Raw genomic sequence first — 15,311 nt, forward strand, 5'->3', positions numbered from 1 at the left:
TCTCTTGACCTTCAGTTTACCATTGCATTATTTTTGCCGACAGAAGTAGATGTGGAATGCTAACTAAAAAGCATATATATGTTTCAGTGTTTTTGCATCTTCTAAAAGGAAAAATACTCTGAATGTTTTCCTAGTATCATTCACATATGTTGAGAGAAAATACATTTCTTCATAATCACAGAAAATCCATCAGTGAATTGCCTTTCACTTCTGATATTAAGATATGAACTGAAATGTTGGTATCTGAAATGTGAAGTGTTGCAATACATTTTATATTCAGTGAAAAGACATTTCACAAAGACATTAAAAAAGCTACAGTTGTAATATAGGCATAGATAGATGTGTGATATACCCTGAAATTATAACCTATCATTTTATTGTAAGAAGTTATATAATATCAAATGTGCAACACTGTTAACTATTATTCATATGAAGAACGTCAGTTTCAATCAGATCTCACTTACCTTGGGTTATTTATATTTGCTTAAATTGCACATAGGTAGGTATATATAGAGCTGTGACATAGCAGTGTCCCTCACATACATTCTATCCGTTCCCCACATTTTCTGTTTCAGTATCTAAATTCTATCCTCCTTCCAGATTCTCTCTAAGTCCTCTCTCTTTCTGGAACATCATACGAACTGCCCTGGTTACAGTGATCTCGTTTTTCTCTTACCCCATTACAGTTTCTCTCTTCCATCATTGCCTTTGCTTTGTAACTGAAAATGCTTTGTAGAATTAAATGGCTGCATGCACACATACATGCACACACACACACATATATACATATTCATACGCAAATACTTGTACATAAAATATGTACATATATATACACACATGTATATATGTGTCTATGTCCATGTAAACATGTGTTAAATGCATTAAATATATACATTAAATATTCAGTAACTCAACTGAAATATATCATTTAAAGGCAAATCATATAATTAGGTTCATTGAGATATTGAGACATTTTATTTGTTTCAGTTATCTATTGATATTATAACAAACAATTCAAAACTTTAGTGACTCGGGCAAGACCATTTCAATATCTCTTATGGTTTCTGTTGATTAACTGAGGTCCATTGAGTACTTCTCTTCCTGATCTCACTGGGCCTCATGTAGCTGCAGTCAGATGGGCCTGTGACTCGGTCAAGGGGTCTGCTGAGCTGCTCCTTCTCTCTGTCATCTTCAGAGCCTCTCCTCCCCACAGGAGGTCTCTGGGTGTATTCTCCAGTAGGACAGCTAAATGCTTACATGGAACTTGGCAGCTGCCCGCCCATCTTAAGGTTTAGCCAACAGGTAGTGTCACTTCCTCCACCTCCTCTGGTTTAAGCAGATATTGGGCCAGCTTTAATTACATTACTCCTTGACTAGGGAAATGGCAAAGAAATTTGTGAGCGTCTTTAATTTACCACAGTAATCTTCACTGATAATTCTATAGGTGAAACTTAGCAGAATTTGGGGGCCAAAAGTTTCCTGGAAATGATTTCATCATACCCCACCCATTTACAAATGAAGGTACTGAATAAAGTTATGAGGAGGCAGAGATGGGTCGACCATCCTGATTTAAAGTTGTAATACTTTACAGCACTTTTCAAAGTGCCTAGTATATAGTAAGTATGTTCATTTGGGTCCTTAGATAAGAAGAAATCAAAATGGGATTAAATTGTTCAGGAAATAGGGGAAAAACCAGAAAGTGAAAATTGGGCAAGGGAGATGAGAAGAATGAAGAGACCCATCCAACCACTATGCAGTTCTGACCCAGGGTAAAGGAGAGAGGGAAACAGGAGAGACAGTTTGTTGGAAGTAGCTTTGGTGCAGTACTAAGAAAAGGTCAACAAAGCTGTGAGGAATCCTCAGTTGCCCTTAAACCAAAATCATCATCAGAAGACCCATGAGTCTCCCAAGAATGCCCCACCTTAGTTTCTCTGCCTTGTGTAGTGACTGGCTGGGAGCAGTCTGTGGTGAGTATGGCCCCCAAGTAAACAAGGTGGTACCTCGCAGAGCTTAGCTGCTGGGGCTGTCAGGTCATTTTGCTTCCTGTAATTGAAGATAGGAGATGTACTCTCATGGCTAACATGGTAGATGGTCTATAAACACTTGATGACATAGAGAGTCACTATTAAATACATGCAAGATTCTAATATATTTTCCTTTAATAAACATCAAAATACTTACTTGTTATAAACTTCCCTTAGTTTTTAAAAGTCACTAAAACCTGAAAGGGATTTCAGACAATATTATAGACAAGGATTCTACCAATATATATTTAATTAGTGATACATACCAACCTTGTGTTCTGTATCCAGAGTTTATTTTGTCTCAGGACGTGTTAAATTTTTCACAGTCAAAAAGAATACCTTCATGCAAAAGAACATAAAGGTATGTATTCACATTTCTAAAATAATAAATTAGATTCTAGAAGACTGTTTGCAAACTGACCACAAGTTTATAGCTCTAATGAATTCAAAATGTAAATGTACTGAATGAAAAAAGATATTGTGCATTAAACTTTTTAGGAATAAAAAAGATTATTGTTTTAAGTGGGAGCACTTAATGAAATAGTTCTAAACTTTCTGGACTGTTCTGGTGTGTATAATCAGGTATAAATAGCTTAGCTAAGCATTATGTGATGCCTACCTAGATAATAATATGATGATATATTGTACAGTTACTTCTCTGTATGAGTTACAGAATTTGGCGCTCTGCTTGTTGAAATGAAGGAAACTCCTTGTAGGTCAATGCAAAGTCTTCTAAGTAGTGGAGATTGAGACACTCAACAAGAGGCAGGTCTCCACTCTGTTCAGTGTTTGTGTTCCGACAATCTTCACATCATAAACATGTTCTCCTTCTACCTCCTTCAATATCTATATACACATGAAGAAGGAAAACATTTTCCTACTCACCAAAAGCATTTTACCTTTCTGATAGTCTGCCACTTCTGCAGGTTAGTTCAGTTCAGTTCATTTCAGTTGCTCAGTTGCGTCCGACTCTTTGTGACCCCATGAATCACAGCAGCCCAAGGACTAAGTATTTCATACTGAATCCTTCATAAACACATTCTACTGTTAAAATAACTTCCCTGGTGGCTCAGTGGTAAAGAACTCACCTGCCATGCAGGACATGTGTGTTTGATGCCTGGGTAAGGAAGATCCCCTGGAGAAGAAAATGACAACCCACTCCAGTATTCTGGCCTGGGAAATCCCATAGACAGGAGCCTGGAGGTCTACAATCCATGGGGTTGCAGAGTCAGACATGACTTAGCGACTAAAAGCAACTGTAATACACTTTACCTGAGTCCTGATTACTCTTGGAATAGTAATACTGTCAGTTGAGTTCAATTGCTCAGTCGTGTCAGACTCTTTGTGACCCCATGAACCACAGCATGACAGGCCTAACTGTCCATCACCAACTCCTGGAGTTTACACCAACTCATGTCATTTGAGTCAGTGATGCCATTCAACCATCTCGGTCCCCCCCTTCTTCTCCTGCCTTCAATCTTTCCCAGCATCAGGGTCTTTTCAAATGAGTCAGTTCTTTGCATGAGGTGGCCAAAATAGTGGAGTTTCAGCTTCAGCATCAGTCCTTCCAATGAATATTCAGGACTGATTTCCTTTAGGATACACTAGTTGGATCTCCTTGCAGTCCAAGGGACTCTCAAAGTCTTCTCCAACATCATAGTTCAAAAGCATCAGTTCTTTGGTGCTCAGCTTTCCTTATAGTCTAAATCTCACATCTATACACAACTATTGGAAAAACCATAGCCTTGACTAGATGGTCGTTTGTTCACAAAGTAACATCTCTATTTTTTAATATGCTGTCTAGGTTGGTCATAACTTTTCTTCCAAGGAGTAAGTGTCTTTTAACTTCATGTCTGCAGTCACCATCTGCAGTGATTTTGGAGCCCCCCAAAATAAAGTCTGCCACCGTTTCCACTGATACTTCATCTATTTGTCATGAAGTGTTGGGACCAGATGCCATGATCTTAGTTTTCTGAATGTTGAGTTCTATCCCAACTTTTTCACTCTCCTCTTTCACTTTCATCAAGAGGCTCTTTAGTTCTTCTTCACTTTCTACTATAAGGGTGGTGTCATCCGCATATCTGAGGTTATTGATATTTCTCCCAGAAATCTTGATTCCAACTTGTGGTTCATCCAGCCCAGCATTTCTCCTGATGTAATCTGCATAAAAGTTAAATAAGCAGGTGACAATATACAGCCTTGATGTACTCCTTCTGCTATTTGTAACCAGTCTGTTTTTACATGTCCAGTTCTAATTTTTGCCTCCAGGCCTGTATATAGGTTTCTCAAGAAGCTGGTCAGGTGCTCTGGAATTCCCATCTCTTGAAGAATTTTCCACAGTTTATTGTGATCCACACAGTCAAGGCTTTGGCATAGTCAGTAAAGCAGAAGTCGATATTTTTCCGGAACCCTTTTGCTTTTTCAATGATCCAACAGATGTTGGCAATTTGATCTCTGGTTCCTCTGCTTTTTCTAAATCCAGCTTGAAGATCTGGAAGTTCACGGTTCACGTACTGTTGAAACCTGGCTTGGAGAATTTTGAGCATTTCTTTACTAGCATTTGAGATGAGAGCAGTAGTGTGGTAGCTTGAGCATTGTTTGGCATTGCCTTTCTTAGGGATTGGAGTGAAAACTGACCTTTTCTAGTCCTGTTGCTACTGCTGAGTTTTCCAAATTTGCTGGCATATTGAGTGCAGCATTTTCACAGCATCATCTTTCAGAATTTGAAATAGCTCAACTGGAATTCCATCACCTCCACTAGCTTTGTTCGTCTTGATGCTTCCTAATGCCCATTTGACTTCACAATCCAGGATGTCTGGCTCTAGGTGAGTGATCACACCATCTTGATTATCTTGGTTGTGAAGATCTTTTTTGTACAGTTCTTCTGTGTATTCTTGCCACCTCTTCTTAGTATATTCTGCTTCTGTTGGGTCCATACCATTTCTGTCCTTTACTGAGCCCATATTTGCATGAAATATTCCCTTGCTATCTCTAATTTTCTTGAAGAGATCTCTAGTCTTTCTCATTCTATTGTTTTCCTCTATTTCTTTGCACCGATCACTGAGGAAGGCTTTCTTTCTTTCCTTGCTCTTCTTTGGAACTCTGCATTAAAATAGGTATATCTTTCCTTTTCTTCTTTATGTTTGGCTTCTCTTCTTTTCACAGGTATTTGTAAGCCCTCCTCAGAAAGCCATTTTACTTTTTTGCATTTCTTTTTCTTGGGGATGATGTTGCTCCCTGTCTCCTGTACAATGTCATGATTCTCTGTCCATAGTTCATCAGGCACGCTATCAGATCTAGTCTCTTAAATATATTTCTCACTTCCCCTGTATTATTGTTAAGGATTTGATTTAGGTCATTCTTGAATGGTCTAGTGGTTTTCCCTACTTTCTTCAATTTAAGTCTGCATGTGGCAATAAAGAGTTCATGATCTGAGGCCACAGTCAGCTCCTGGTCTTGTTTTTGCTGACTGTATAGAGCTTCTCCATCTTTGGCTGAAAAGAATATAATCAACCTGATTTCAGCATTGACCATCTGGTGATGTCTATGTGTAGAGTCTTCACTTGTATTGTTGGAAAAGGGTGTTTGCTATGACCAGTGCATTCTCCTGTCAGAACTCTATTAGCCTTTGCCCTGCTTCATTCTCTACTGCAAGGCCAAATTTGCCTGTTACTCCAGGTGTTTCTTGACTTCCTACTTTTGCATTCCAGTCCCTATAATGAAAAGGACATTTTTTGGGGGTGTTAGTTCTAGAAGGCCTTGTAGATCTTCCTAGAACAGTTCAACTTCAGGTTCTTCAGCATTGCTGGTTGGGGCATAGACTTGGATTACCGTGATATTAAATGTTTTGCCTTGGAAACTAACAGAGATCATTCTGTCGTTCTTAAGATTGCATCCAAGTACTACATTTTGGACTCTTTTGTTGATTATGATAGCTACTCCATTTTTTTTCTAAGGGATTCTTGCCCATAGTAGTAGATGTAATGGTCATCTGAGTTAAATTCACCCATTCCGGTCCATTTTAATGACCTGATTCCTAAAATATAGACGTTCACTCTTGCCATCTCCTGTTTGACCACTTCCAATTTGCCTTGATTCATGGACCTAACAGTCCAGGTTCCTATGCAATATTGCTCTTTATAGCATCAGATCTTGCTTCCATCACCAATCACATCCACAACTTGTTGTTGTTTTTGCTTTAGCTCCATTTCTTTTTTCTTTCTGGAGTTATTTCTCCACTGATCTCCAGTAGCATATTAGGCACCTACTGACCTGGGAAGTTCATCTTTCAGTGTCCTATCATTTTGCCTTTTCATACTATTCATGGGGATCTCAAGGATAGAATACTGCAGTGGTTTGCCATTCCCTTTTCCAGTGGACCACATTTTGTCATAACTCTCCACCATGACCCATTCATCTTGGTTGGCCCTACCTGGCATGGCTCATAGTTTCACTGAGTTAGACAAGGCTGTGGTCCGTGTGATCAGATTGGTTAGTTTTCTGTGATTGTGGTTTTCAGTCTGTCAGCCCTCTGATGGAGAAGGATAAGAGGCTTATGGAAGCTTCCTGATGGGAGAGACTGACTGAGGGGGAAACTGGGTCTTGTTCTGATGGGTGGGTCCATGCTCAGTAAATGGTTAATCCAATTTTCTGTTGATGGGTGGAGCTGTGGTCCCTCCCTGCTATTTACCTGGGACCAAAGTGATGGACAGGGAGGCCTGGCGTGCTGTGGTTCATGGGGTCGCAAAGAGTCAGACACGACTGAGCGACTGAACTGAACTGAACTGAACTGAAACTATGGTGGAGGTAATGAAGATAATGGTGACCTCCTTCAAAAGACCCCATGATTGTACTGTTACATTCAGTGCTCCCAACACTGCCTAATAATGGTAAAATTATTATATGATTTATCAGTTGAAATTTATACACCTCAGTGACTCACACATGAAATTGTCTGAGATGGCTTTACATGTGGGTTGTGGTGATTTTTGTCACCTTATAGAGACTATTGGCAGTGACACCCATTGTTTACTTAATGAGAGACCTCATTTTCTGAGTACTTGTGGACAGCCAGAATTCACCTTTTTTTTTGCAGGTCAAAACTTTGGTTTTGAAATCAGTTAGATTTCATTATCAATTAAAATGGCTCTGAGAAAGGGGGAACTTCCAACAATGAAAAACTAAACTACATAAATATGTATTACAGTGTTTATGACATCATCTGAATACATGTAAATTTGAATCCTTGGGACCAAGATATTTAAATAACCATTATTGAAGTCCACAAAACCAATGACAAGGACTTAGCAGAGCTTACTGTTGAAAGGTTTCCCTTTATTCACTTACAGACATCTTGCTGTAGTTGTTTATTCTCTTTCTCTGCTGCTCATTGTGACCAAATCTTCTATGTGTGGTGATAATACTTTACTTGAATTGACTGAAAAAAGCTTTTCTTAAATGAATCATTATCCAATCATGAAGTAATGAATAAATAGTATTTCCCAAAAACCTCAGAAAATCCTTCTCTCCCATCTCAAAATGTATATTGTTTGCTACTATCTAACACTTGGGGCTTTAAAATTCAGTGAGTGTTTTTTGTCAGCAATTTAATTTTTGGTTGGAAAAGAACATTTTCATAGATGTCATCTCCTCCCTTTCAGGGAAGTACCTGACAATTTTTGGATAGGTTCATTGTCAATATTGATGATCTTTGAAGGAACAGAGGAAACAACCTTGATCACCAATCATGTTAAGGTAGGTAAACACCTACCTCAATTACCTCAATAGTTCTAATGTGACTTAATTTCTCCACCTCAGGTCAATCTAAGATCATATATCTCTCTCTGAATTGTGAAAAATAAAGGCAGTATCAAGTCATATAGTGTGGCGTGATCTTAAAACCGTTTTCTTTATGGATCCACAGTTACAAAAGGGACATCATTTTTAAGAAGTGCCTTTGAAGAAACTACTATTAATCATGTTACTAGTCTAACCAACTTAATTATGAAATCAAGATCAGTATATATTGATAATAATTATGTAAATAGTTTTTATGAATTAAAATTTGTGCATATGGCAAATTCAGAATTTTGGGTAAGCCAATTGTACTGTTTACTTCTGTTATTTTTTTTAACTCTGAAAATTACCTTAGATAGGCAGAGATATGCACACAAAACACCTTTCCACACGTAAATATGAAAATTTAAATTTAGTTTCCACATTTACGAAGCATTTATGAAGGTACACATTTATGAAGGTACACATATGAGGACCATTGTGCTGTGTTTAAATTACAATTAAATTACATTTTATCTCTCATCATGTAAAACTGCATGCAAACAAATAATTTTTAAAGAAGTTTAGCATTTTAATGTATTTTATTGCATAATGATTTGTATTTATTATTAATAGCAAATTATTAATAATAGCATTAAACATATAACAGCTACAGTTATTTGTTTTTATTCAAATCACTGGGTGATCTTACCTGTTTTATTCTATACACTGATTACTCACAAATGCAGGCAGAGATATTTGATTCCTAATCTTTATTCTCTATGGCTTTGTCAATTTTGGAAAATATCAAGGATCAAATTGACTCAATGGACATAAGTCTGAGCAAACTTTGGGAGTTGGTGATGGATAGGGAAGCCTAGCGTGATGCAGTCCATGGGGTCACAAAGAGTAGGACATGACTGAGTGACTGAACTGAAGGATCAAATTGTGGAGCCATATTATATCTTGCTAAAGATTCATTTTTTTGTCTAGGTACGAAATATCTCCCAAATAATGGTGATGTGAATTCTTTTGTTAAATATGTTGAGAATACGCTAAAAATGTTACCAACCAAGTGTGCAAAGACTGAAAAAAAAAAAAAATTCCAAATAGTTTGTAATATTTCAGTCTCTCCCCTTTAACATAATAGAAAATAATTAATAACGAAGTTATATTCAATATTTTGTTTAGTTATTTTTTAAAATTCAGTAATGTATATGCAGCTGAAGAAAAGATTCAAATGTATTATGTGCTGGAAAAAAGAATATATATAGTTTCCCCAGCCCCCAAATTGCCATTTCAAACTATTGTGGTGAAAAGTTAAAATTTTTCATTCATATGCTGTTATTTGCTGAAATTTTAGAATATGGTATCTTGGCAATTAGTGAATTTCTATGAAAATGCAGTTTTATTTTATTTTTATGCAAATACAAAATGTGCCTTTTTGCTCTTGAAGTTCTTTCCTAAGAGTGTGCAGAGCTTAAAGGCTACCAGACATACTCTGTAGTAATTGAGCTGGTGTAACTTGCTTTATCACACTCTAGTAAAGTCATGCTCAAAATTCTCCAAGCCAGGCTTCAGCAATATGTGAACCGAGAACTCCCAGATGTTCAAGCAGGTTTTAGAAAAGGCAGAGGCACCAGAGATCAAATTGCCAACATACGCTGGATCATGGAGAAAGCAAGAGAATTCCAGAAAAACATCTATTTCTGCTTCATTGACTATGCCAAAGCCTTTGACTGTGTGGATCACAATAAACTGGAACATTCTGAAAGAGATGGGAATTCCCAGGCCACCTGACCTGCCTCTTGATAAACCTGTATGTAGGTCAGGAAGCAATAGTTAGAACTGGACATGGAACAACAGACTGGTTCCAAATAGGAAAAGGAGTACATCAAGGCTGTATATTGTCACCTTGCTTATTTAACTTATATGCAGGGTACATCATGAGGAACACTGGGCTGGAAGAAGCACAAGCTGGAATCAAGATTGCTGGGAGAAATATCAACAACCTCAGATATGCACATGACACCACCCTTATGGCAGAAAGTGAAGAGGAACTCAAAAGCCTCTTGATGAAAGTGAAAGAGGATAGTGAAAATGTTTTGAAGCTCAACATTCAGAAAACAAAGATCATGGCATCTGGTCCCATCACTTCATGGGAAATAGATGGAGAAACAGTGGAAACAGTGTCAGACTTTATTTTTTTGGGCTCTAAAATCACTGCAGATGCTGATTGCAGCCATGAAATTAAAAGACGCTTACTCCTTGGAAGAAAAGTTATGACCAACCTTGATAGTATATTAAAAAGCAGACACATTACTTTGCCAACCAAGGTCCGTCTAGTCAAGGCAATGGTTTTTCCCGTGGTCATGTATGGATGTGAGATTTGGACTGTGAAGAAAGCTGATCACCGAAGAATTGATGCTTTTGAATTGTGGTGCTGGAGAAGACTGTTGAGAGTCCCTTGTACTGCAAGAAGATCCAACCAGTCCATTCTAAAGGAGATCAATCCTGGGTTTTCATTGGAAGGACTGATGCTAAAGCGGAAACTCCAATAGTTTGGCCACCTCATGCGACGAGTTGACTCACTGGAAAAGACTCTGATGCTGGGAAAGGTTGGGGGCCGGAGGAGAAGGGGAAGACGGAGAATGAGATGGCTGAATGACATCACCGACTCTATGGACATGAGTTTGAGTGAACTCCGGGAGTTGGTGATGGACCGGGAGACCTGGCATGCTGTGATTCATGGGGTCGCGGAGAGTCGGACACGACTGAGCGACTGAACTGAACTGAACTGAGCTTGCTTTATCACCTGCTTATCAATAGGTAGAGATGTTTGGTCGAAATTACATAAAGACTACAAAAGATATGTTTTGAAATACTTGAGATTTTATCTAATTTTTAACTAATTTTATTAGTCGAAATAAATTTAAGTATTTGATCTAATTCTAAATCATGTATTCGACTGTAACTCAGAAAACTAAATCTTTGGATAGGGAGCTTCCAGTGATGGTTGGTATCTTCACAATCCTGGGCCCCCAAAGTTGAAATTTTCAGCAATTGTCATGCCATGCCATGTGCCAAAACACAGGTGATTAACATGATACAATAAGTAGACATGACTCTGGAGTCAGTAGACATGACTCCAATTTAAAGGGCTTATTGAAGGAGATGGATTGACGGTTAGCTACTAAACAAACAGATCAATATATTGCATGTGTCATAATAAAAATATACTTTAGTTTTATTGAAGCATCAGAGAAATGCTGTGGGAAGGTAAGTGTAATTTTTGCTGTGTTCTAGAAATCATATGTTTGAAGAACAGAATTTGAATACAAGATTACAGTATTGTGATAAGTCAACATCCTATCAGAGAGGTTCAGACAAAGATGTAACATCTTAAACCTAAAAGAGGGGTAGCAGGAGTGGAGGGTGAAGAAAAGCATAAAAATTTGGGGGGGTCACATTGTAAGATCATGTTGGTGATTGTATAAATGATGTTTGTAATACTTTGATATTTGACTCTCTTGCTGAAACTCGGCTTCTGTTCACTGGTGTGTAATGGAAACATGGAGACAGAATTTTGGGTAAAGTAGAAAAGAGTAGCTATTATTGCTTTGCCAGGCAAAGGGGTCTGCAGTGGGGTTAATGCCCTCAAGACTGTGTGACCCATCCTGGAATGGGTAGTGAGGATTTTCATAGTCTTCAAAGAGCAGGGTGTTATCCACTCCCAGACAATTCTTGGATTGGTTGGGATCAAGGTGAAATTTTCAAGCATCATCAACCTTCTGGTTTCAACCAGTCTACAGTTTACGTTCTTGTGGTCAGCAGTTTTCATCTGGATAGAGGTCTGCTTCCTGGAAAAAGCAATTCAGGAGTCAGGCCTTTATCTGTATCCTTCAGGGAACTGGGAGCTCGGTGATTCTGCCATGTGGCAGAATTATAGTCTAAATTGTTCCCAGTTCCCAGTCCAACAGCTAATCTTTGTTTCTACATCTTGACATTTCCCGGTCATTAACTCTGGAGTCAGTATTTTACATCAAAAGGCAAGGACACAGGGGCTTGTCCACAGTTTCAACTGAAAAAAGCAGCTCCTGAACCTCAGACCAGACTTTTCCAGTGCCTCTCATCTGGGCCCTATGAAAAGGAAGCCCAGATGTTCCTCAAATTCCCTGCCTCCCAGCCCTGCCCCCAATATAAAAAAAAATAAAAACCTCAACCCAGCCCACTATCCTGGTTCCCTCCAGCATTCTCTGGCCTGTTGGTGACTGCTCTGCTTATCCCAGAGACCTCCATTATTTAAGTTATAAATCTTTTCATACTTTCTTGGTGTGTGTGTATCATCTGCCTTGACGTTCAAACCAACTTTTGGGTGAAGGTTTCTCCAGGTTTTGCAAAGGGGCCTGGCTACAAAATTGTTGCAGAGACTTTAACTGAGAAACTTCCAGAATTTTACTGTAGGTTACTAGATATTTATGTTTTGGTTGATTCTCAAAAAATAAAGGTAAAGAATAGTGAAAGGGGCTGGAATCATAATGAAACTCTTTAGGAGTACTAATTTTTCACTTTTCATGCCTGTTGAATTTGTTTCAATTGTGTAGTCCATTTTTCACTTCAGAATTCAGGAGAGAATATAACAGTCAAGATCACTTTAATATAAGAAATAGTTGAAAGCATGAGAAAGTTCAGAGTCAACCAGGAAAAAAATTTCTTTTTGAACTAAAAGAATGGAATCATTCATAATTCATACAGTTTAGCTTTTTCTTTTAAATTTTCTTCATGGATATAGTGGAAGCAAACTACTCATTTTTACCTATTAAATTGAAATGAAAATGCCATTGAGCATTAAATTTAAAGAACTAATCTTAACAACAGATGAGGTCTCTCATTTTACATATCTATATAGCCACTTCTCAAGTTTTGGGTTAAGTGTTTTAACTTCAGAGCTAAACTAAGAGCTTACAACATATGTTCTAATTATAAATATTCTTTTGCCTTTAAAATGTGTTAATAGTATGGATTATGCAGAACTAAATACTGATTTTCTCACAAATCCGTGTGAAGATTGTCAGTGGTGGTTTAATCGCTAACTCGTGTCTGACTGTTTGGGACCCCATGGACTGTAGCCTGCCGAGCTCCTCTGTCCATGGGATTCTCCAGGCAAGAACACTGGAATGGGTTTCCATTTCCTTCTCCAGGGATCTTCCCGACCCAGGGATTGAACCCAAGTCCCCTGCTTTGTAGGCAGATTCTTTACCCACTGCTACGAGGAAATGAGTGAAGCCTGCACCTATTGTTGAATGAATACAGTAAGAAAAAATAGAATCTTTGAGGCTGTATTCCACTTTAGGCAATGCTGAGCACTTATTTCACCAAACCTTATTACAAGGTGGGAAATAAAACACAAAAATGAGGGTAAAATTTCTCCCCTGTTATTGCATTGCTGTGTAAGACTGAAAATGTTTGAAATACAGAGCCCTTCTCCATGTTGAGTGAACCTCTGCTAGGATTATTTGGTTCTTCCTTATTCTTTCAGTCACTTACACGTGTTTGGTTATAATTACCTTCTTTTTCAAAAGCAATTCTGCATCTGAACATATCGTCTTTAGATAGTTCATTTGATTAACTCAGTTCTATTCTCCGATTAACTTATTCAGATGGATGGGTAATTAAATTTCTTTGGGCAGTAAGGCCATTTCAGTAAACAAAGGAAGCACAACAGCAACCTGAAATTAACATATTTTTTATTACTTATGATGAACAGTACTAAAAAATATGAAAACATAAAATTAAATGGTATACCTAGGTAAAATAATTACTTTTAAACTTAGTTCTGATCATGCCAATTATAAAAATATTAAGATATTAAAATCTTAATTATAATTAAATGACAAGCACTTTTCCTATATTTAACGTTAGCCCTCTTATTTATCTTTTTTACTTACATGAAAATGTCTCAAAGTCAGAAAATTAGACTACTTATTCTTTTCTCTCCCCTTAAACTTTTAACTTTAATAACCCATTGCCTCTTTCTAAAATCTGAATTATTTAGAATCAACAAATATATGTATAGAAATGAAGATAGTTGCTTTTGATCAGATTCCTACACAATTCCAGGTGAAAAATACTCTGCCACTGAAACAATCCATATCCAAGTCAATACTCACTATCATATATGAAAGAGGTACTTGAGTTCAATTACGAAATATGTTTCTGTTACTCAGGGTAAATGAACAGAGTTAGTGTGCCAATTGCTCTCCTAAGCAATTGGCACATATATCTTTTCTGAACTGGTTTTGAAAATACCCTGAAAACAACTTTAGAGAACGTTGTATACTTTAACTGAAATCATCTGGCAGTATAGGTCATCATAACAGGATCACATAAAGGGAAAAGCATAATGAAAATGTGATTTTAAATACAATGTATGGACTTTATTCTGGTTAGTTTTTCCTGGGAGAGGCCTTTCTGGGGAGAACAGAGTGTTCTGGTTTCAAAACAGTGCCTTTTCTCAGCTACATGTTGTAAGCTCAGCAGATATTCTGTAAAGTTCACTGTGAGAACCTGGTGGAGCTCATGAAGGTAGGTCCCTCAAAGTCGTGGGAGGCTCCCAGTGATTGGGTACCCTTGGCATTTTTAACTCCAAATCTCCCATGCTGGCCAGCAGCATTTGTCTATTCCCATTCTGGCTTTCCTTACCCTAGTGCTAGTTATCCCCAGGAGGAATAGGCTCTCAAAATGAACATTGGAGAAAATTCCCCTTGTTCTTCTAGCAGAATATCAAAGACTCTATTTTGAAATACACCAGAACACTCTGGTCTTCTTAGCAAGACCTGCCCTCAAAATTAAGATAGTGTAAAACTCTAACTGATCTGGGGAAAGGAATATACCCAACCCCAGCCCACTGTATCCATGCTGTCCCACTGAAGGAGTGTTGACTTAGTAAAAGATGCACAACATGATAGTTGCAAGTTAAGTTGTATTTGAGGTAAAATGAGGACTGTAGCCCAGGATATTGCACCTCAGATAGCGCTGAGAAACTACTCCAAATAAGTCGGAGGGAAGGTCAGTATATATGAGAATTTGGTGAAGAGGAAATACATGCAATCAAGTACATATTGTTCCAGATTTCTGGTTGTTTTGTGAAGCTTTTGCTAGTCACAGGGAACCATCATCAACATGAAATATTTTAGTATTCTTCTAGATATAGGCAGGTATAAGAATTGGGCTCATAAGATCAGCTCCTGAAACTACCTAACTTACCTAGACACCTGTCCTGTCAGCTCTCCCACCTCTTCTGAGCACAGAGTGCCTCATTTCTGCTCTCCACTCTGAACTGATTTCAGGAAGTGTTGAAAATCAGCAGCTGCATCAGTGCATGATTTATTTAATCCTTGTAGAGGTAGTTTGCAAGCGCCAATTTGTGGTTGACAAGGGAGAGGGAAAAAAATACTTATGGCTCAGAGTTCAGAGGCAGATTCTCAATAAGAGACTGATATTTAATTACAC

Source organism: Moschus berezovskii, chromosome 5, assembly GCF_049115385.1.
Source record: "Moschus berezovskii isolate FMDL1 chromosome 5, NW_MosBer_1.0, whole genome shotgun sequence".
NCBI lineage: Eukaryota > Metazoa > Chordata > Mammalia > Artiodactyla > Moschidae > Moschus > Moschus berezovskii.